Below are 25,028 nucleotides of genomic sequence, written 5' to 3' on the forward strand. Positions count from 1 at the left end.
AGGAGAGGTCTGCTGTCCCATGTGGGTCAGCTCCCTGGCTGGGGATCGAACTCGGGGTGCAGAGGCTGTGAATAGTTTCACAGTGCTGTGCTTAACTCCTTGTACCACCAGGGAGGCCCAAGACCAGGTCATTTTGGCTGAAGCACCTTACTTTTTCGTGCAGGAACCTGTACATGTCTCTTCCACCTATTCATTAACTCTCTTACCTTTCCAGATGAATTCATTCAAACTTGCCTTTATACTTTAACTCCTCACTTTTTTTCTAATTCTTTGCACCACGTGCTTAGCATTCAATATGACCAAGCCAGAATTCTCCTTAATAGAGTGAAGGTGGGGAGACCAATAATTCCATGAGCTGGACAACCGAACAACAAAATAGTTCTTTAAAGAAGTTCTTTTAGGATTATGCAGTGAAGCATTATTGGGGACCAGGCATTACTCTGGGCTTCTTGAAACATCTTTCTTTCCTCCAATGCATGTCAGTGCATAATGTGTATTAAACTCATGCATTAAAATTCAAACAAAATTTCTATTGCATGACATGTTCCCTAAACTTCGTCTTTAAAATAGTTACCCTTTATTTAGAAATCTGGGCATTAAATAAAAATCTCTAGAGCAACTGCCAAAATCACATTGCAAGTGAGTTAGGAATACATTAATTTAATGATCTCCTTGGAGCACCCCAAATCTCTAGCCATCTTCCATGTATGTGGAGGGCAAAAGCACCTTACTTAGATGCTTCTGGAAGAATACTGCAGAAGGGGGGGATTGAAATTGTATGGGGAATATAAAAATAAAATTTATTAATTAAAAAAATAAAATAAAATAAAAAAAAGAAGCTAAAAAAATGTAAAGTTAGAGCTATCCTTATGGTCTACTTTCTGTCCATCAGTTCCAGCTAATAAAATCCTGACTGACAGGTTTTTCCCTCACTAGCCAACATTTCATCTCATCTAGATGCCTGTGATCATAATCTTAGGAGGCTGCAGTGGAAGAGAGAAATTAGAGCTGAAGCCTCTCTAAGTCCCTGAAGACAGGACATATGCTATTAACTCTTCTTGCAGGGCCACGTAACATAATCCAGCACATTGATGGAATATTTGGCAACTCAGTGTTCAATACTTACTAAAACAAACAGCCTGAATCAATACTGTTCATGAAGCCTGAGCTAAGATCAATAATACAATGTCTCTATTTGATAACTAATTTCTTGTTTCAGTCAATAAAACCATACTTTGTAGGCCAGAATTAACAGGAACTATTTAGAGAGTTTTTGTCTGGCTGAGTCTTTTGTTTGGAACTGGGGTGTCAAAGGGTGGGATTCTGGTTTGAGTTAGCTTTCAGGTGGAAAAGAGTATCATGGTATTATGGTAAAGCAGGGAATGTTCTATCCTGTCTGTTCCTTTGGGTGGGGTTTAATCTGTGGCAAGAAGAGTAAAAACCAGAAAATGAATAGGCTGTTCATAATGGGTGCAGATGAACAGGTATGGAGCAGGGCTATACCTATAGGCATTCTGTACCCAAAGGCCTCCTGCACACAAAGGCATTTTGCAGCCAGCATTGAGACCATCTAGGGAGAACATTCTGGATATGGATTTTGGCATTCTTCTAAGGGATATACAATTACATATGCACTCTACCTTTTAGGGTCCAAGAACAATGTCTCTTGGCTTGGAGATGAACACTGACATTGTTCTTCATTCATATCAAGACCTGAAGATTTTAAATTGGCTAGTAAAACTCTGGCTTTGGAAGGAAGTTATAGTGCATGGTTATCCTCATCCAAAACATATGGATTTACAGCAGGTGAAAGAGGCTCCCCCCAGGAAGATCCAGGTCATGTTATTAAAAGGAAGAAGACCACAGCTTCCCTGGTGGCCTAGGGATTAAGTCTCAGCACTATTACCTCTATGGCCTGAGTTTGATCCCCACCCAAGGAGCTGACCCACATGGCACAGCAGACCTCTCCTGTCTCCCGGCTGCTCTCCTTAGAAATGTATTTCAGGAGATCACCTGTTCTGCCCCCAACTCTGTCTCTAGTCAATACTCTCATACCTCCTGCACCTCTGGCCTACACCCCAGTTCTTTTATGCTAAAAAATAAATAAAAGGAAGGAGAATAATAGCCCTTATGTAGGCAAAAATAAAGAAAAGTTCATCAAAATATTCAAATATGCCACCTACCAATGTGTGACTTGGAATGATTTCCTTCTATTTTACTGAGGCTTGGAGGAAGGGGGAAATATCCTCATTAGATAAATATTGTGTGGATAGAAAAGTTAAAACATGACTTTTATACCAAATATAGAGTGAGCAGTGTCAAAGATCTCTTTAGCTCATTAATTGGGAAATCAGTGGAATGATAGACTGCCTCAAGCAAGGGTAGGAGGGATTCCTGAATATATAGTTAGTGAAGGAAAAGAAAAGGCAGAAGATTGGAAAGTAGATACTAAACTGGTTAGTATTTTTCAGGGCAAAAATTGATAATATTTCCTATCTTTCCTACAGAACAAAAACCAATCTTCACTTGATCTTAGCCAAAAGGCCGAGAAGCGATACAAAAATCAATCTTCTACAAATTTATAGTTGATATTACAGAATGCAGACTATAGGCAATTGCAAAGAATAGGTCAAAATAGATTCCAAAGAGAATTGGATGACCTTTACGGAGCTCTTGGTTTTCCTTATAATCTTTTTACTTTATATCAACATGTTGGATAATTTTTCATAATGATGTGATGTTTCTGGCACTTCACCGACAACCAGTAAAATGCCATTATGATTATACTTAGATGAAGACCGAATTACATAAGGCTTCATAATGAATCCTCCTTATCTCTTCCTCCCATACATTTTTCTCACCGCTCCACACTTCACTTCCTTAAATATTATTTTTATTATGTAGTTTTCTTTTGCTTATCAGAGAGTAGACACATAATAAATTCTCAGTACCTTCCCATTCAATGGAAGAATGAATCTCCTCAAATTTTATTTACTACAAAGCACTTGCATGGTATTTGCTAATTTTCTTAACTCAAAGTGACCTACTTTAGATAGAGCTCTAAGTCAGAATGGTTCAAACAATCTCAAATTTTTCCATAACGGTCCATCTGACCATATAGATTTAAAAATGGAAAAATAGCAAAAATAACAAACATGATACAATGCAAATTATGCATATCACAGTATAGTCTTTATCGAAATACCCATGCATTCTTTGACTTTTGTCAAGAATATCTAACATAAGAATTATTAGAGTTAAGATCCCTCATTAAGTAATAAATGAAAATGGACCAGCCATTCACAAATATCTTGCTTCTTATTAAGTTTTTATTACAATAGTAATATCAATCTCATATAATATTACTGACCATATTTTGTGTGACAGACATTTGCCATGTGTCTGTTCATTTTTTCTTTGAATGGAGTAAGTCTTCAGAGCTGGGGTGGGGGTAGGAAATGCAAGACTTTCCAATCAGGAGACCTAAGTTGCAGATTCAAATATGTCATTTATAAATCTCTTATGTTCTTTGAGTCTCTGTCTCTTCAGCTACAAAATGGCAATTATAATATCAGTCCTGCTCACCTCCCAAGTTCATCCAAAAGATAAATCTGTATTTGTTACAATTTCTCTAAGGGACACATACATGATATCTACTATCTATCTACCCTTTCTCTTTTTGACTATATCAAGTAGCTCTCTTCAAATGACTTTTAGATAACATGATATAAGCTTATACATGTAGATACTAAAACAGTGGTTCTTCTATGCCCAAATTGTCCTTATTTCAGTAATCTCATCACAGAAGATTGTCCTCTGACCTCCTGTGAATGCTTTGTTATGCCCCGCCATGGAGTTGATCTCCAGTCTCGACACCAGGATAAACAACAGAGAGTCGAGGGAAATCAGGGAGTGATATGTTGAGTCACTTGCATGAATAAACCAAGCTGCAGGAAGAGTATATTCCCTTGCCACATGTAAATGTGGACTAACTTGAATTCTACTCACAAAGAATAAGTATGCCTGACGATGGCAGCTTCAAGAGAAAGCAAACTCCCTGTATTGGTTTTCTAACATTTCCATAATGAATTACTACAGCCTGGGCAGCTTAAAGAACAGATAATCATTTTCTCACAGTTCTGGGGCCAGAAGTCCAAGGTCAAGGTGTCCATGGGGTTGGTTTCTTCTGCGGTGCATCTCTGAGGCCTGCAGGTGCTGCTTTTGCTCTGTGTCCTCACATCCTCATCTCTTAGCCTGAGGTGTGTGTCCTAGTCTGTTCTCATGAGGACGCACTCATATGGGGTCACCAAGCACCACAATGAACTCATTTGAACATAATCACCACATTAATGATTCTACTCCAGGTACAGTTATTTTCAGAGGTATTGAAGGTTAGGACTTCAACATAATGGATTTTGGGGGACATGATTCTGTCCTTTATACTTTATACTCCTTAATGAAGCCTTCCCAGTTCCATGGGTCCATAACTTTAAATTCCTTCTTCACCACTGTGAGGGGATTCCTGACTCACACAGCATGCACAGCTGAACATGAGCTAACACCTTGGATTATAGACGGAGCTCAAGTTGTGTTGACGCAAAGTTAACCTGGAGCCACTGAGCAGGTATCTCAGGAAACTGAGCACACAGGAGGGTCAATAAGCTGGAAAGCAAGAAATAATTTTTTTTAAGATTTATTTATTTATACAAGAACTGGGGTACAGGCCAGGGCACGGGAGAGTGAGAGAATTCACCAGAGAGAGCGGGGAGCAGAGCAGGCAGATGGACCAAAGACGCTGCTGAGGGGAGCAGTGGGCGAAACAGGAGAGGTCTGTCACACCATGTGGGTTTCTCCCTGGCTGGCTGGGAATTGAACCTGTGCTGCAGAGGCTGCAGACAGCTTCACAGCACAGCTCTCAACCTACTGTGCCACCAGGGAGGCCCCAGCAAGAAATGATTTTTGATGAGAAGTTGGAGAAGAACTCATTTTGTGTTGAACTTGATCTTATTCTTGGCAACCCCAGCCAGAAGAATGCAGGATCTGTCATTGGGAGATCCACCTGCAAGCTACAAGTTAACTGTCTCAGTGGGATGAAACCAAAGTGGGGAACCCCAGAGTGGGGGCAGACAGTGACCCGCTTTCTGGCGCCTCTTCTGACAAGAGCAGTGGGTCTTAGCACCATCCTCTGTGCCTCGCAGTAACCAAAGAGCAGTGTGTTAACTTCCACTGATTATCCTATTTGGTTCTCTTTTCCACCTTACTGACATCTTATTGGGAAGAAAAACCAAGCTTTGAGAGCTTCTTGTCTCAGATTGTCCAAAATAACAATTTCTATTATCTTGTAGTTTCCAAACAGCAGCAGATTAGACTCTTTTCTTCTGCACCCCCAGGCACAGACATGTTGTTCAGAATTTCTTTCTTTTTTTTTTTTTTTTTTAATTTCAAAGTAGGAATGGAGGAAAAGAGAAGGATCAGGCCTTAGGCTATGCAGAAATCATACAGCACAGTAAATAAATCAGACTGTCTCTACTAAACCTCTTTTTGGCCAAAACAAAACAAGTTTGTAAACTGATGGCTGTGTCCCTGATTTGGGTAAGAAATTGCATAACACATCAGGTAGGCCAGAAAAGCACCAATAAATCAATCTTTACTAAACATAAAATGAGACTTGGCAAAGTCGAAGAAGAAAAGGAAGAAACCAAAACGTGTGCATGAAATTTCCACATTAAAAACTCATTGCTCTTGCCTGGGTCCTGATGCAATTTGAAAGGAAACAGACAATTCTATAATTTTAGCAAAAATATTTATGGTACAGTATACAAGTTCACTAAAACATTCTCTCCCAAGTTCTTAAAAAAAAAAAAAAAAATCAGCATTCCTTACCCCAGCAAAGGGGCTGCTAAAATAAATTTATTTTTAGTACATTTCAGAACATTCTGGATTCTAACTATAAAAAAACACAAGAGATTCCACCCTTCCCACCCTGTACTTCCATCAAAGAACTCTTTGGCCAGTTGCCCTGTGGCCATTCTTTATCTCTTTATACTACACTTGAGAAGGGAACAGGTTGGTTGACAAGCTCAGTGCTTGCGACCAAGACCAATAGGTCAACATTGCAAAGATCAGGTGAAAAATCAGGTTGCCACTCTAGGAGGGAAAAATGAAGAATTCAATAAAAACACTGGTTTTCAATTCTGTCTCTGAAAATCCTTGGTAAGTTCTACTTTTAAAAATGTAATATTTGGAAAAGCTAAATGTGGATTTATATGAAGAATATAGATTACTATTTATATCATACTGGGTTATCATGAGCTTGGATCAAAGGGGGAAGCTATGTGGAAAGTTTAAATTATTTATTTGTTCATCCATTTACACATTCAGCAAACATTTGTCAAGTGTCTATTTTGTGCCAGGCAGGATTGCAATAATCAAATTGAAGTTTCTGACCTCAAGGGACTCAGAATATAGTGAGGGAACCAGATGTACCAGCTGGTGTTTGTCAATCATCAGAAGAGCTGGGATAGAAGGATGCACGATGCTGTGATGAGAACATGAAGGAGGACCAAGGAGAATCAGCCAGGAAATCTTTAACACTGCACGAAAAAGATGGAATTTTTAATTCTTAAAAAAATAAAAAAAGTTCTTTTATCAAACAAAGAGGAAATGAAAATAAATTGCTCCCTTTGGGCTTTCTCTTGCCATTCTCACATTTGTATTTCTCTCATGGAGGACATTCCTCATTCATCAACAGAAACACAAAGAATCTGTGTGCGTGATGTGGACGCTAAGATAACCCCGAAATATTTCCACTCTTGATATTTGTACCCTTGTGTACGCCTGTCGCCTTAAACATGGGTGAAAACTATGTCCTTCTAATAGAATGTGGACAAGCAGTGGATGTCACTTACACGATTCCTTTGCATACAACTTAATGTGGCTTGTTGGAAACAGCTCACAGCATTGATAAAGTGGGCTGCTAATTCCTGCTGTGGAACTAGCCCACACTGCAAGGAAGTGCCATAGTCTCTGGCCAGTGGCCTGCAAGAAACTGAGGCCCCAGTCTAACAGGCCATAGGAATTTAATTCTGCTCACAACCATGTGTGAATGGGAGAGGATCCTTCCCCGACTGAGTCTTAACATTAGACTGCAGCTCCAGACAACAATTGCAACCTTTGGAGATCCTGAAACAGAGGACTCAGTTAAGCTATGCATGAACTCTTGCCCCACAGAAAGCAATATAGTAAAGTGTGTGTTATTGTAAGTTGCTAAGTTTGTAGTAATGGTCAGGTACTTGAGATAATGAATACTTATGTCACACGAAGAAATGCAATACATAGATTCTCTTCTTTATGGAATTTATTATTTCACTCACTTAAAATGATTTTACATAAAACTTTAAAGGACGGCATAAAAACACACCTTTCTACTGTTAATACCTTCAACCAAGAATAGTTTACTTGCATTTTCAGCGCAAAAACATTTTGATCTCATCATACATATTATCTGTTTCTTCTTAGCTTCCAGGCATTGGCAGATGCTAAATACATCTTGCAACTCCCTCCATCTCCTTTGGAACAAGCTATGTTCTGAAGGCCAAGTTCAGCTTTTCTCCAGAGGCACCTGAGAAAGGTGAGAGAAACTCTTGCAGCTGAAGCAAAATGACTTTAAAACCCCTGAATCTTGCAGCTTCTTAACTGTTGGTTTTGAGAGATAGCAAATGTTTATGGTTAAATAAAGGTGAAACTTTAACCGGTGGCTGGAGAACCAGTCACGGGCAAGCTAGTAAGTCTTTTAGGTTGTGTGAGCAATAAGGTCTCTGCTGCAGCCCCTGGACTCTGCTGAAGTAGCAGCCAAGCAGCTGTGGACATTGCACCAACAAATGAACCGATAGTTGGGCAGCATTCCCAGAAACTTTATTTACGTACATTGATATTTGAATTTCACATGATTTTCCACATGTGAAGGAGTATTCCTCTTCTGCTTTCAAAGATCATTTCAAAAAGTAAAACCCTTCTTTGTTCACGAAAGCATAAAATCAGGAGATAAACCAGATCTGGTGTGGGGGCCATTGTTTCCTGCTCAAACCATTCATTCTTAGGTGTGGTTGTGCCCATCACCGTGTGATCAGGCTACTCTCCGAACTCAATTAAGGTAACTCACATTTATTAGCAGATAAGCATGGAAGGCATACAAGGGGCTGGGAGACTCAAGGAGGAGGTAAGGGGAGACAGGAGGGAGGGGTGGAGAGTAGAGTTGTGATGGGCCTCCGCTATCACAGTCACCGAGGGGCTCTCACTCGAAAGACAGGAACAAGCCATGTTGCTCTTGAAACTGAAGGGAAACATTCAATTTTGTATAAAATCTGTGTTGAGTGGGGGAAAGGAAGTCCTGCACAATCTCCACAAACAGGTTTTATGGGCCCCACACCCACCCCAGACCAAAGAGAGCCAAGACACCAAGGACTACAAATCCCATAACGCCACCACCTCCCAAGGGAGATTGCTGGGAACTGAAGGTGGGGTTAGCAGCCAGGCTTGGTATATAAGCAGACATGTGGGCCTTGAGGCTCCTTGGCTTTTTGCTGGCTTCCAGCATGCTGTTGGGGTCCCAGCTCAGCGGAACTGGTAGGATGCATTCACCAATTTATCTCTTGCTTGTTCTCCCTGAATTATTCATTTATTCATTTTCCCTCCTTTTTGTAAATAAGCCCTTTATTAACCTTTTTGTTTGTACCTGTGCTTGAGTCTCATTAAGCTCAGGGGTGAGGACCCACAGTCAAACCCCTGTTTCACACTGGGGTTGCCCATAACAGTTAGAGTTGAGCCGCCAGGATAGGGACCACCTTTGTCTAATTTATTATGCTGGTTCCCAGAGATACAGAGAGCTCTGCCTTACTCTGGGGCCTGTGGGCAAAATGATAGACACACAGACTCCTGGTGCCCCAGACTTTGGGTTCCCCACCAATACTTCCTCCCAGGCTGGTCCCCACTGCTGGCATATTAATCAGACTGAAGGGGACACAAGTCTGGGTTGGCGTGAGATGGGAGAGTGTTGAATGGGCGGTGCCATCCTAATGCTTGTAAGGTGGCTGTTGCCTTTGAGAAAAGTGCAACTTGTTCTAGTATGCATGAAAAGAATTGTTGAACTTGGAAAAATATCACCAGCTACTGAGCAAACATCGCCTTTAAAATGTAAATGGTTTCCTGAGTGTCACATTGCTTCTTTAGCTGTGGGCTTTGTTTTAGAGACAAAAGGGGAATTGGAGGGGGCAGGGAGTAGCAGAAAGAGACAGCTCTTAACAGCCTTGAATAGAGAAGATCCTCTGGTTCCAGCTGTAGAAATAGAGGCCTGCCTCTCACTAACAGAATAACCAGACCTCTTTTCCCGTTCTTAACATGCCCAAGGCTCAGCCAGAGCTTCTGAGTGCTCATTCACCAGGAGGGTCCTGGTGCTTTTGTGAAGGACCATCTTCTGTCAGCATTGGCTGTTTACCCAAACAGAGGCAAAGCCTTGACTCCCCTTGCAAAGAGACTAGGCTCAAAGAGACTCTGAAGACAGTCTCAGGGAATGTCCTGAGTTTGCACAGTTGTCCTTTGTAGCAATTATCATTAAGGGAAGAAGCAGCGATGCTTTATTTTTTAATCATACGGGAAAACATAAAGATGGCATATTTGAAAAAATAAGTTACAGAGATGGAAGAACTTTCCAGAGACCTTTTCTTTGATTCTCTGCAGACCTGTGCTGAAATACAGTGGACACATCTCCAATAGCCTAGTCTCTTACTGAGAAACTAGCAGACTCAGGAAGCCACCCCAGGGCTTATTTTAAATCCTTCCCGCTGTAATTATCGACAGTGGATATATATTGAGACATTAGCAAATGACATTTAGTTTCAAACAGGAAGAACACTTGTCCTTCCTGAGATGAGCGTTGCCTGTGGCATGCTCTCTCCAGAAATTATTTTTGTCTTCATCTAGGGCTAACGTCCTGGCTTAGAAGCAGGATACTGGGATAAAATTACAGATTCTTAAATAGACCTGGAAGGAATTTAAGAGAGCTTAGCTAGAGGATCACTAATCTTGGAAACAACAATCTAGAATGTCCTGGTGATTTGACGCAGTTTTGCTTAGCTAGTCAGTGCATGGGCTCATTGGAGGAAAAAAAAAAATGGCTTTTTTTTTCCTTTTTGCTTTTTTTCAGGTTTCCAAAGAGGATTGATTAAATTTCCATTATTCCTATAGGAATAGATCTTTTGATAGAGAAAGTAGACTGCATGGTGGGAATAAAACCAAAGACAGGGTTAATGTTGCCTCGCTTTGCTCCTTGACCCAGAGAAAGGTGTGCCCTGAGTTCAGAGAGGTTGGGGCTTCTTTGTCTTCTCTCTTAGACTGATGGGCAAGGCTGCCAGTGGGGAATGGGGGAGGACTCTGTTCTGCAAACCCACTAGTACCCTAGAAACTGGGACATTATTTGTGTTGTTAATGGGAATAGTGATCTCAGGTCAATAATCCTCAGGTGCAACATCAGTTACAAGAAACAGGTGTGGTCCTGTCATCCGTAGATTTCTGCAGGAGAGACTGTCCCATGATGGGACAGGCTTGAGGGCCCTGAACCTGCCCCCACAGAGACAGGGAGAAAGGCAGATCTGGGTGCTGAAGTCCAGGTAGGACACACATTAAAAAAAAATGTAGTGAGATCTAGGTCTATTTCAAACATAACAATTCCACCGAAATTAAATTGCTTCATTATAATGTATTTATATGCACCTGTGTTGTGTTCTCTAGGCTATAACAAATTCTGAAAAGTTGATTGGACAGAGGGAGATTCTCCCAATAAATAGTGGGATGGAAGGAAAAATTCTGTAAATTGGATGCCCTTAACTCTAAAGAACTGAAGACAGGCTCTTGTACTATCTGGGACTCCCAATTAAGGGGTCTTTTTTAGAACACTAAGAGTTAAGTGCCAGGACTGTATACTAAAACTTTCTTTGCTATCAGTCTTCATTCATTTATTCTCCATCTTATTTTATGGAGAACAGGGGAGAGTGGAGTTTGAGAAGTTTGTAAAATCATGCATATTAAAAAGAAAGACAATAAATAGGGAATCAAGCCAAAAAATCAAGTGTGAAGACCAGGGATAATACTAACTCATATAAAAATGAACACCTTGGCAGATCTTTTATTATTAATAATTGAACAAAGACTGTGGACTTGGTTCCATATTTTCTAGTAGCTTTTAGACAATCAATAGATAGTGACTGCTTGAGTGTGTGTGTGTGTGTGTGTGTGTTCAGATGAGCACATATGAGTATGTGTGTGAGTTTGCAAAAGTGTGTGTGTGTGCCAGTGAGTATATGTGAGCATGAATGTGTGAGAACATGTGTGTGGTAGTTGTGTGAGTGAAAAGCGTGTGTAAGTATCAGTGTGTATGTTTCAAAGAAACACAACTTTTCCTCTACTGATTCCTAAGGCATATGGTACCTGATAGTATTTGAATGAATTCACAAGAGATTGGAAAAGCCATTGTGACTTATGTAGATTTCTCACAATGAAGAAAACTTGCCCATGCTGTACAAAACAGTAAGTTATAATTTAAGCCAAGTTTAGAAAAACTTATATTTTAAAATCTCATATTTGTGATTTTTCCTATAGATCTGTGGTTTGTTCTAGAAAAAGTTAAAATTAAGTTTGATTTCTTTGAGCTCATACTGTCAGGGCTGGGTGACCGTGATGGTATGACCCAGAAGCTTCATGAACAACCAAGGATCCCTTTTGAAAATGTAATATTTCTTACAGGTCATCCTACCAGTGGTTGGGACACAGAGGGTCATTTGGCTGAGGTGACTGTGAAATCACAGGAATCAGTATTGTTAATTATTTTGTCTAGAGTCTCCATGTAGTCATCTCAAAATGGAAAGAGTCGGTATCTGTACACCTTCTAACTTTTTTTTTTTTTTATGATTCTGCATGTCTCTTTTTTTAGATGTCAAGTTTAAAAACTCACTGTGTATGATATCTGAATTTCTGGACTTTTTTTTTTTATGGAGATGTTAAATGGCATGGAATAGCAATCTTATAGTTTTTTTTTTTTTTTTTAAATTTGTTTTTGCACTGCCTTGAAATCCTTCCTTCAGTGAAGTACTGGGAACAGGAAACATGTAAATCTAGGCATCAAATAGTAACAGGGAAAAAGGAGCTAGATGGTATTTACCTGCAGCTGAAACAATACAAATATAAAGAGGTGAAAAAAATAGATTTATTTTTGTATACAAGAACTGGGGTATAAGCCAGAGGTGTGGGAGGGTGAGAGGATTCACCAGAGACAGAGTGGGGAGCAGAACAGGCAGGCTGACTGAAATACACTGCTGAGGGGAGCAGCGGGCAAGTCAGGAGAGGTCTGCTGTGCCATGTGGGTTGCTCCCTGGACGGGGATGGAACTCGTGCTGCAGTGGCTGCGGATAGCTTCATAGGTTGCATCTTAACCTCTTGCGCCACGAGGGAGGCCCTCAATCTTATAGTTTTTATTGTCTTTGATTTTTAGTGAATAACAGTCCTGGCTTATTATTACCATGTGTTTTGCATTGTGGTAGATTGTGTGTCTAAAATAATACTATTTAGTCATCACATTTAGTCTAAAAATAATAGTTATATCATGCTATCCCAGATGATGAAATAGTTTATTAACCTGCCAAGGTCAACCAATTCATTTATACTCTGAATTCAAGGTTAAAATCCAGAGCAATGACAACAGGGAATTTGTTAACTCCAGATTCACTGGGAGCAAGTCTTCACCATGTCCTGGTAGGAGGAAGTTAAGCACTGACAAGGAGTTAGAGAGTTTTGTCTTGTGAGAATGACTCTGAGGTGTTGGGGGAATTGGGGTTCGTTCTGATGTCACAGAAAGGACCACTCAGCAGCTTAAGAAAGCAAAAGTCAGAAGTCACTTAAAAACTATAAATGGGGTGGAGAGTCAGAGAACCAAAAGTTGGAATCTTGGGGTTCCATGCTGTGCAAGGGGAGCTGGGGGAAAGTCCTATGGCAGGGAATGGGGGAGGGGTCAGTGGGGAGAGTGGAGGGGCTTGGGGTACAGAAGGGGGAGGAAAGGCAAGCAGGCATTCCAATTGCCCAGCCCTATGCACTTCAGTCTTTACTTTGATAAAGTGATTTAGTTTCTTTATTTCACGCTTAACAGGAGTGGAAGCAGAGCTGGAAGCTAATGAGTGAGAGGTTACATAAAATGACCCTTTCTAAGTGGTGTCCCAAGAGCAAGCTGAAATTCATGGCTGAAAATGACTGTAAATGGATATTGATGTGAGCACAGGAATTTAGAAATTCCTTCTCCCTCGTATGAGAAAGACAGCAGCAAACTTCAGTTCACGAGCCTTCATTCCCGCTGGTTCTTCCTAATCTCAGCAAACATACATGTGTCCCAGCTCTGAACTGTGTGTTCATACAAACACCAGCAATGGACTTTCTTGAAGTCTCCAAAAGTCCCAGCTGCAAGGTGGTGAAAATGTTTGCTCCATTGCGCCAACTTGCCTTTCTCCTCCACAATCTCTTTGGGAATATTTATCTTTTATGACTTACAAAAAAGATTCCTGGCCTTGGAGGAAAGACAGATGAACAAATTAACCCCTGTGGGATTATACTGGCTTCTTCTGGTCATGCTGCTCTACCTAGACTAATCTTTTCTTCCTCATATCCCTGAATAGGAGATGTGGTCTAATGAGGAAAATCATTATTAGTAGGATATTTATTGAGCGCCCCAGAGGTCAATGCTTCTCTTTGCTTTGCCGTCCTTACTTGATTAAAAGAAATAAAGATTAGAAAGCCTAATTATGTGGCATTTGGTACTTACTGTGTGCTTTAAGATGCTTATCCATGTTGACAGAATGTCTATTTCTACTACTTTTATGTAACAAGTTGAATATTTCTCCTACGTTTCCAATTGCAACTCTAATAGTTCAAGACTTAAGTCTTTGTATTTGTTCAGGGTGCATGGATTGTGCTTGAATAAGACAATTATGGTCAAGTTTAGGGTTCCTAAGATGGAGATCCTTATACTAGATATTTTTTAAGTCTCATAGAAACAGAGAGGAGAACAAAATGAGGACACAAAAACTATTTTTTAAGATATAAATTCTGTGGCTTGAATTCAGCACCTGATGGAAATTCAGACTATAAATCCCCACCTGAGTAACATAAGATAATGTTTATGAAAGGGGCCTCGAGAGAGAACATGATCCAGATCTTTGCCTGATCATCTGAGGTCAGATGGGGTATGTACAGGAATAGTTTTCAAAATGGTAACAATTGTTATGGTGCAGGCACCAGGGAATCAGCATGGAAGGTGGCAGTCTCTTAGAAGGAGGATTCTAGAAGACCCCAGATGTTCCAGAGGCTACTATCATTTGCCAGAGGACAATGAAGAGGGAGGTGGGGGTGGGGCCAGGGTGCAAGGTAGACAGGACCTCAGGACAATAGCTCTGCATAAAGTCATACAGATGTCTTCAACATTTTAACAAGGATCATGAGTGTTCTGGAACAAAGCATACAGGTTTTAGCCCACCCCTCACATGGTTTGGGAAAGAGGAGACAAATGGAAAATGATTACTCAGAGTTCTTACAGAAGATCTATAGAATAGTGTATCTAGGGAGATATCAGATGGATATACTGAAGAACTTTGTTAGATGAAAAATATTCAATAAAGAGTTATCTTATCCTAAGAAAACTCTTAGGGCTTATGTAGCTGGGGGCAGGGGTTGGGGGAGGCCTAAAAAACATTTGAAGTTTGGAGGGAGACAGACCTCAGTTTGAATTGGTCCAGAGTTTGAGTGGTGTGTCTTAGTGTGCAAGTTACTAATCCCTGGCATGTTTCTTTAGCTGCAAAAAGTACTCCTTGTATGAATTAAATGAGATGATTCATTGGCCGGTGTCTAGCACAGAATGGAGATTCCATAAATATTTCATGTGATTCCTTCACTTTGTTTATATGATCCCTGTATCACATCATTAATATTTATTGCCAGGTCTTATCTCTGTTATTGCACAAAGAGCAGATTCTTAAAGGAGTTACCATGTTTAGAAGATGTTGTCCCCATTCCTGTCACCTAGAACAGAACCAGCGAGGCAGTTAATGATCAATAAATATTCACTGACCATCTCTGATTCTGGGGTGTGGGGGGAGCTTTTATCCTTAGGATTTACTCTCTATCCCTTTAATCTGCTTTTCCTTTCTCCTGGATGCTTCCAAGCTTCTGAACATCCTTAAACTGTTACTTGGGTGAAGTACCTTCCAGGGGTACATGCGTGAAGACTAAAACCATGTCATTGGAATCCTTCTGAATATTTTAAAGATTATATTTCCTTCATTACTCTGTAAATCTCATTCACCTGTGCTGAGTCTTCATATCCCTGTCCGATTATACTCTTTAAACACATCCAACACAGCCACATGAACCCTACACAATCTTTCTCTACCCAAAAGCAACTTTAGTCCCTGAATTTATCCAAGAACTTCCTTTTAACGACTTTATCATTTCTTTATGTAGTCATGCTGAGAGGCAATGCTCTATTCCAGTTTATTCCAGTTAGCAGCATCAACTCAGGAAGATGTATGGGTTCAAATCTCAGTTCCATTTACTAGCTTTATGACTCGGAGCAAAGGTAATTAGTCTCTATGCCTTTGTTTCTCCAAAAGTATAAAATAATGTCAATATTCATAGCTGCTTTTAAAGGTTATTTTAAAAGTTAGCTATTATTGTCTGTAAGGAATTTAAAGTAGTAGCTGATAAACAATACACAGCAATAGCTATTTGTAATTATTTAAGACCTTTCTTTCCTGCTTTTAAGTTTATTTTTTGTATAGATCACTGTATTAAAAAATTTTCATGTTTGCTTTTATTTATTGAGGTGACTTTTGTTTACAACACTGCATGTGACTCAAAGACATAAGACCATACCTCCTCAGATGCCTGTTACCACACCCACCACCAAGTCACCCTCAGCCTTCGTCCTCTGTGCCCCTCCCTATCTGCTAGCCTTAATTCCATGGTCTGATTTCTAGGGTTTGTTACTGGTCTGGTTTTGTCTGACCCTTTGTTTTGTTTCTCTATATTCCACATTTAAGTGAAACCAAGCAGTATTTGTCTTTCTCCTTCTGACTTGTTTTACTTTATCCCTTCCAGTTTCATCTATGATGTTGCAAATGCCAAGATTTCATCTTTATTGCTTTTATAGCTGAGTAGTATTCCAATATGTACATACACCACATTTTTCTAATCCACTCCTCTGTCCTCGCTGTCCTTCATAATGCATACATTGCTTAAGGTAAATTTGAAAGGTCGTATTATCTGGAAATTTCTGAGAAAAAGAAGCGTCTACACAATGTCACAAGGATATTTATAATAGCATTGTTAGTATAGTAGTAAAAGTTAGATATAATGTAAATGTCTATTAATTGACAGGTGGGTAGTGAAATGAACTAGATTACACTGACATGAAGATTATAATACAGCCATTTAAAATAATAAAATTTTCTAAGCTATGTTGTCAAGGATAAGAAAGCAAGTTATAGGATAAAATATCTATCGCTTAGGAAGAGCTATTAAAAATAGAAACCATGTACAATATTTCTATGTAAAATATAGAAAGAGTAGTTTGAAAAGGTACACACCAAAATAATAGTGGAACTGAGTATAGTAAATATTTATTATTTTATTATTTTTGGCCTCCACCAAACCATCTGTATCCATCCTCCATCTGACTCCCTTCCCTATGCCCTCCATATTTCCCTCTCCCTTCTGTGGTAACCATTATCTTCTGTTTGCAAATTCAAATTTTTGTTCTATTGTTTGCATGTAATTATGTTTTGGGTGTTTATATTCTGCAAATGGGTGAAACCATCTGAGACCTGCTCTTCACCTTTTGACTGATTTCACTCAACATAATCACCTCAAGGTCCACCCATTTTGTGCCAAATGCCACTGCCTCATCTTTCTTCACATCTGTGTAATATTCCAATGACTATATGCTCCACAGTTTCTCCATCCATTGTCTGTTGAAGGGCACTTGGGTTGGTTCCATGATTTGGCAATTGTAAACAGTGCTTCTATGTACATAGGTGTAGATAGATCTTTTTGTGTTAAATTTTTCATGTTATTTGGATAGAGACCCAACAATGGCATTGTTGGGTCAAATGGGATTTCCATTTTTATTTTCTTGTGACATCTCTATTCCATTTTCCACAGGGTCTATACCAGCTTGCAATACCACCAAAGTGGATGAGAGTTCCTTTTCACCACAACCTTGCCAACACTTGTTAATTCCATTCTTTTTTATATGGGCTGCTGTCACAGGTTGCAGTGCTATGGATATAATCAATATTTTTTGTTTTATTTATTTCTGTAGTAAAAAATTATAATGCATGTCTTATATAATGAAAAGTTAAAATAAGGATGAGTGAAGTTAAAAACAAAACTAATTTGAGTAGTCTAGTTCAGTGTGGTGTTGGAAGCTATTGACTTTTTTTTTTTAAGATTTATTTATTTTTATACAAGAGCTGGGGTACAGGCCAGAGGTGCCAGGGGATGAGAGGATTCACCAGAGACAGGGCAGGGAGCAGAACAGGCAGACAACAGAAATGCACTGCTGAGGGGAGCTGCGGGTGTGACAGGAGACATCTGCCACACCATGTGGGAATCTCGCCAGCCGGTAGGGATTGAACCTGCTGCAGACAGCTTCACAGCATGGTGCTCAACCCACTGCACCACCAGGGAGGCCCAGAAGCTATTGACTTTTTGTTTTAAAGTAGAACTCTGTTTCTTTCCAGAATTAAGAGAAATGTCATGAGACAAAGTTTGTTTATTGACCAATGAGTCAACAGGGCCAATGAGCTCAACCAGTTGGAATCAGTGGCATCCTTTCTTAAACATGTGCATATAAACAAATCAATAGCACCATTTCATCAATATTAGGGGAATAAAGATTTAATGTTAAGATTCTTCATGCACTTTTCCAATTAAGCACTGGACCTTTAAGGAATACATTAGAGTTAAACAAATCCAAGAAAATCATCCCTGTGGCTTCCCTTCATGTATTAGAGGAGACCTGATTCTGCTCTGTGGTTTGCAGGTTTTTATTTTATTTAGAATCTTGTTGGGTCCCCCACCCCCTCCCCAGTATCTAGGATCTTACATCTCAATGGGAGACTTTTCCAAACCCAAAACAAAATATCACTATGTTTTTGAGTTTGGGAAATTGTGACAATATGACTTTACTGATTTTTTTTCCTTCTGATTTTATTTTTGGAAGGAGCTGAGTAAACATACCCCACTGTCGGTCACAAGTGTTCGAAGGCCAAGCAAGTGTTTATGAACAAGGCCTGAGTTTCTGCTGCACCAGCTGCATTGTCCTTCTCACATGGGTAGATTGTAATCTCTTTGGTGGACAGGAACTCTGGCCTTTGTTGTACTGAAAATTCTCATAAACTCAGACAAGGAAATGTGAGCAACTGCAATAGGCAAGCATCCTCCAATGAAAACACCAGAATCCCTGGGATCTTGCTGCAGTCTGAGTGAAGCCTTGGCCCATGGAGAGAGAGAGGAAGATACTGATCACACTGCACCATCCCGGTGCAAAGTCTGTTACTGCTGCAGCACCTGGATTTTCCCTCACTGGGCACCAGGCGTGCTCACAGCATTAATCACAGGATGGTGCATTCTGGGACTTGGTGTTAGGAATGAGACTTGGCCACTGGTGAACCTCACATCATTTCTTCAATGGGAGGTGGTGTGGAAGATTAGAAATACAAAAACACATATACAGATTCTCAAATGGGAACAATCAGCCAGATTGGAAAAAAATAAAGCCTGCCAATTCCAAATATAGGGGAGAACACAAAACAACGGAAACTCCTTACACTACTAAAATGAGGGTGCATTTGGCATGCACCAGTTATATCAAACACGTATACTAGATAACACATTCATGTGTTTCTATAATGTAATCCCACACATAGGCCTGAATGAACAGAGCTACATGTAATCACATGGTATTTGACATTATGCTAATCTGAAACTTAATCCTAAGCTTACTATTTACCATGTGATACTCTTGGACAGAGTTTAATATTCTATGTCTTAGTTGTCTTATCTGTAAAACAGATGATAGATAACTTCTTAATGTTATCCCAAGACTTTAATATATGCAAAAAGAATCTGGAGATGTAGTACTTTTATTTATTCATTAGGCAAATGTGACAATAGAAGTTTGATTAAATTAACAGAATAGTACTGTCATTGATAGTGTTTTGATAAGATAAGGTTATTGGATGAGAAAGACTTTGGTAATATTTCAAATGGAGAGTGTGATTCTATGCTTCAACACCTCACAACTCTCCCTATTCAGTATTTGAGAGCCCATTAAAATGAAAGCAAATTGTCCTCATTGGAATATTGTTTGTAAATCTCACTTATTACCATAGCCTCTTTGCAAATATCACTACTGATAACATCTAAATCCACCTCAGCAATAGCTAAACCTTGCTCCCAAACTTTATCTGATTTATCACCTGAACCAGGTAATTAATTAGACACCTGCTACAAACCCGGAATACTGCTAGGTGCTGGGTAGCCAAGTAGTTTACCATCTAATGTAGAATGTGAGAATGAGAGGAACAATCACCAAAATGTAAAATGTTATAAGAGAAAGGCTAATTTGCATCATAAACAAAGAGCTTTGGGGAAAAAAGAGTTAAAATCAACCTATTGGTCATCTGATTCTTTTGGGCAACTTCATTTAAATCTAGAATAAAAATCTTTGACTTGGGATATGAGATCCTGAATTCTCTGTGACTCATAGCCCCTACCTTTTGTCCATTCGCATCTTTCTCCTTTCAGTCTTCTCAAAAGATACTGAAGACACCTGGATTCATAATAGCAAGGCAGCAATCCTAGAAAATTATTTAATGAAATGCATTTGATTCTTGTGTCGATCCAAAAGGTATTCATCTTCATAGAATGAGATCTGATTTCCAGTCTACACTCATCTCAATTTCTATGTTCTCCAGTTACATCTAGGTCAAAACAAACTAGTTTAGCAATTTCATTGTTCCCTGGGTGTCTTACATTTTTTCTTAATTTAATAATTTCCATTTTATAGTATTTGGAACTTTTATTACACATTCCCTCCAGTTTGCTTTTTAAAATGCTCCTTAGAGCTCTGAAAGCAGAGGGAAACTCTCCCTCCTACAAAAATCTTCCCCCATTTCGAAATCCCACAATGCTAGGCCCAACGTAGAAGTAATGCTGGAAAATATGTGACTGAATTTGCTTCTTTGGTCATCAGGGTTTGCTGCATTACTGAAAGGGATTGAATTGGACTGTGTCATTTGATAAATTGGGGCAGTTGAAGCAATTTATTCCATTTTAACATGTATTTTTTTAACTCATTACCAAGAAACAATTAAAACGTATGTATTGTTCTCCAATGTTCAGGTTAATTGAAATTGAAGCCATATATATTCTGACAATAACAGTGGCAGACAGAGAAGCTGCCTGAAGTGGAGAAGGGAAAATATAAAGTTTTTTTGTTGTACAAATTGTGCTTAGGCTACAACATATTTGTCTCGTCTGACAAAATACAGCAGGGACAGTTTCTGCTAATGTTAATACTAAACAAAATAAGCATTAATCAAATGATTGTTTCTTGCTGCACAAGTCTTTTTCTATAGCTCCACCAATGATATTTTGACCAGAAAAACAAAACAAAAAATAATTGTTCCAGGTGAACTCTATCCAGCACACAGCAAGAGATCTATGAAGGATACATAAAGTGTCTACCGATTAACTGTCTTCATCTGCCTCTACCAGTTTGTGGATGATTCTGTTTTCATTTCTCACCATTGTGTGGGAGAACAGCCGACTGTACTGAGCATGAATCAGCAACCAAAATAAGTGGCAGGGTAACTAGGAGATGTCATTTGACCTTCAAGCTCATTTTCTCCTGTCCCTATTTCATCTCTCTCCCTGCAACCTCTGCCTCTCTTCTCAGTTTGTTTGCTCAGCAAATAAAACATCAGATAAAACACTCAAATTGCCTGAACAAGCTCATCTTTCTTGGATTTCTAGAAACATTTATTTGTGAAACACATGGTAATTTATTCATCTTTGAGGCAATATAAGCACAATTTGTACCATAAACACACATTGTATTTTCCCTTTTCCACTTCAGGCAGCATCTCTGTCTGCCACTGTTATTGTCAGAATATATATGGCTTCAATTTCAATTAACCCGCAAATTGGAGAACAATACATAAGTTTTAATTGTCTCTTGGTAATGAGTTAAAAAAAAAAAAATACACGCTAACATTGAATAAATTGCTTCGACTGCCCCAAAGCAGGCAATACTTGTTTTGAGATATCATTGCATCCTTTATTGTCAGTCATTTAAAATCCTGTAGGGAATAGGCAGGACAAAAATACTTTAAATTCTCCTTTGAAAACCTGCAAGGATAAAGCTACTTGTAGGATTCGGCTTCAGGGTATACTGACCCCTAACTGAGAGATACTCAGATGTACTTACTAAACCTTCTGTGACTATAATTTAATAATGAAAGTTTGGAGAGGGGAGATTCTCTGACTGAGGGTTTTGCTACTGCTGCTGTATCACTTAGGGGTGAGAACAGCAGATGGAGCTTACTGTGACAACTATGATGGGATGATATGGTGGGGTGGGCAGCCATCCAAAGCCAAGAGAGAAGATGGACCTGGGAGTCTAATGCTTCTCGATTTGGAGATTCAGTCCCAGTTATAATAACGCTGAAGGGAAGAGGTGGAGAGAGGAATGGAGGAAGGAAGAAAGGTTGAGAAAGATCTTCAAAGGGAGGGAGGGATGGAGGAAGCAAATAAAATGGCTGCTACCTAGTATAGAAATACTCAACACTCAAAGAGACACAAATAGACCATTTTTGTCTTTCACCCACAAACTATGGGTCCCCTTAGAGACATCTATTCCTAAACATTTGAGAGATTATGAATCTAACAACCATGGCACATGATTTTTTTTTTTAAAGATTTATTTACTCATGCATACAAGAACCGGAGTACAGGCCAGAGGTGTGGGAGAATGAGAGGATTCACCAGAGACAGAGTGAGGAACAGAAAAGGCAGATTGACCAAAATACACGCTGAGGGGAGCAGTGGGCAAGACAGGAGAGGTCTGCCGTACCATGTGGGTAGCTCCCCAGATGGCCAGGATCGAACCCACTCTGCAGAGGCTGTGGACAGCTTTTCAGCACTGCGCTCAACCGCCTATGCCATGAGGGAGGCCCAACCAGGGCACATGGATGTTTGCAATGAATTTCTCCACAACCTGATGAATTACAAGGCAATTTTATCAAACATAGGTAAGGGAAGAAACTTTTTTTTTATAGTTTATCTTTTATTTGCTCATATAAACCCAGGATAGGATTAGTGCGAGCTTCTTATACAGATGCAGAGAAAATAAAGGTATTCAAGAAAACAGAATCCAGAGATTGTTAGTGGACTTCATCCTGAAAAGAAGCTGTGGATGTACATAAATCACAGCAAAATCTCTGCATCGATGTAACCAGGATACTCCTCTGGAAGCTGTAATCATTTCTCTAATTACTACACGACCCCCGTATTTTTGGCCAATGCTGTGGAGTTGCCAAAAAGTTGGTCAGGGGCTGTAATCCAATAAATGTTTTATTTTCAATTTCACATTCACAAATTAAACCACAGCTGCAACCCAGATCAACATGATCTGTTCAGAGAGGCATAGGAAAAGTCAATTAGTTTTTCCACTCTCTGGGGCCAAATAGGCAATTAGAGTAGAGAAAATGGGGTGGGGGAGAGAAGGGGTTTGTGACTATTTTGGAGACAAAGACTCTGAAGACTGAAATGTCAATACGGATCCATCCAACCGAAGTGTTACTTTCTAGACAGATGTTTTCATTTGATTAGGTTATATAATCACAGAAGATACGACTGATCATCTTATATTCACACCAGTGTCTGACAAAATATGTTTTGTGATATTTGTTGAATGGTTGACGGAATGATTGACTGGAACATAATCCATCCAGGTAATCACATTCATTTTACCACTTGCTCCCGAGAAATCCTTTCCCAGTTCCTCCCCATTTATAGTCGTCAGATCACACTGTCCTATATTTGGGATAATAGAGAGCTGTCAATGTAGCAGATGTCTGGGTTAGCAATCCAATTGACTCACTCTTTTGTGAATGCTGCCATAAACAGTGGGGGAGTTCAAAATTAGATGAATCATCACCTCTTTTGTCACTTGGTTTGCCCACCTGCTGACATGGATTCACTCTTCCTCAGAATCTTCTCTGGCGGAGATAACGCATTTTCCTCTTATTGGAAACAATTGAAGGTTGACCCTGGGAAAAGCCCTAAGGGAATTTGGTGTTTATTATATTCTTATTTGCTACAAACAAAGATAACCTGTGTTTGAAAATAGTGGGTGGGAACGGAAATTTAGCTGTGCCCTTTGAAATATTCTTATCAGTGAGTATCATATCAATTGCAAAAAGTCCATGGACTGTTACTCATGGGGAATCATCTCCCTCCTCTTCCCCAAAACTGTAGGAAAGAATCAGGACTCGAAGAACAGAGTCCTAACAGCATGTTCTCCAGGATTCTTTATGGATTGCCTGGGCCTGGGATCTCAATGATCTTTATAATTGAGCCACAGTGGGCTATTGTCACCTTTGCCTGCCCTTGACCTCCATTTCCCACTGTCCATGGCGCTCTCTCCCCACGTGTGTCTGCTTTTCCTGTTGATTCATCGATGCTTCGCTCCAATCATTTGAGTCACAAGTATTTCCCAGGTCTCCCTAGCCCTTATTAAATCTTCCTCTCTGAATTCCAATATATTATTTTAAAAATTTTACTATTCATTACTGATCAATGATTGTTCTTAATTACTGACTCAAGAAATACATGTCACTGCTAATGGTGCAAGTGTTACCTTCCTCTGAGCAATCTCTGAGCTTCCTGATGGCGTGGAAGGTGTATCTGGGGTTTTCTCTTAGAGCTTTCACAAAGTAGGAATTCAATAACTTGAGTTGAATTGTATGAAACATTCCTTATAGGGCTTTTAATCTGATTGGGGGATAAAGATGAGCACATTAAGCAAAACTAAGAGAACAGCAAAGCATCAAAAGTAAAATTGCAAAATAATGTGGTGGGAAATGAATATCTGAATTGTGGAGAAATGTTCCATATAGGCACTATTTATTTTTAAATATTTATTTATTTATACAAGAACTGGGGTAGAGGCCAGAAGCGCAGGAGGGTGAGAGGATTCACCAGATACAGAGCAGAGAGCAGAACAGGCAGATGACTGAAAACACTGCTGAGGGTAGCAGCAGGCGAGACAGGAGAGGTCTGCCATGCCATGTGGGTAGCTCCCTGGCCAGCCGGGGATAGAACCTGTGCTGCAGAAGCCACGGACAGCTTCACAGCACTGCGCTCAACCCACTGCGCCACCAGGGAGGCCCAGGAACTATTTAAATGGAGTAAGTTCTTTAGGAGAGGTTTCTAGAAGCACCTTTTGTGCTAAATATGAAAAGATATTATTTCCTCACCCTAGTGACTAGTGTGTTAAACAAGTTTATTTTTTAAAGAAGGAATAATTATTTCAGAGTATGAAGTGAGAGAGGCAATTTCATATGCAACATATAGAAGTGTCAGTTACTATCAATGTTCTGAAAAGTACTTTGGGATTAGCAGGAAATTTTGGAAAGCCCATGACGTTCCTTCCTTTATTTCATGTCAAGTCATCTATTCCACATAAATAAGCAGAAATTGTAGCAAGGGTTTTTATATACATGGATATTAATGACTCCTTTTATCCTCACAGTTAGACTGATCATCCTTCAATTCTTCTCACAACCATGCTCTGGACTCTAGGCTGCCCCAGGGCCTTTGCCCTGGATTTTCCTTCAACTTGAGGTATTTTGTTCCCAACCTTTTCTTCC

This window comes from Talpa europaea (genome assembly GCF_964194135.1).
Source record: "Talpa europaea genome assembly, chromosome: 7".
Taxonomy (NCBI): domain Eukaryota; kingdom Metazoa; phylum Chordata; class Mammalia; order Eulipotyphla; family Talpidae; genus Talpa; species Talpa europaea.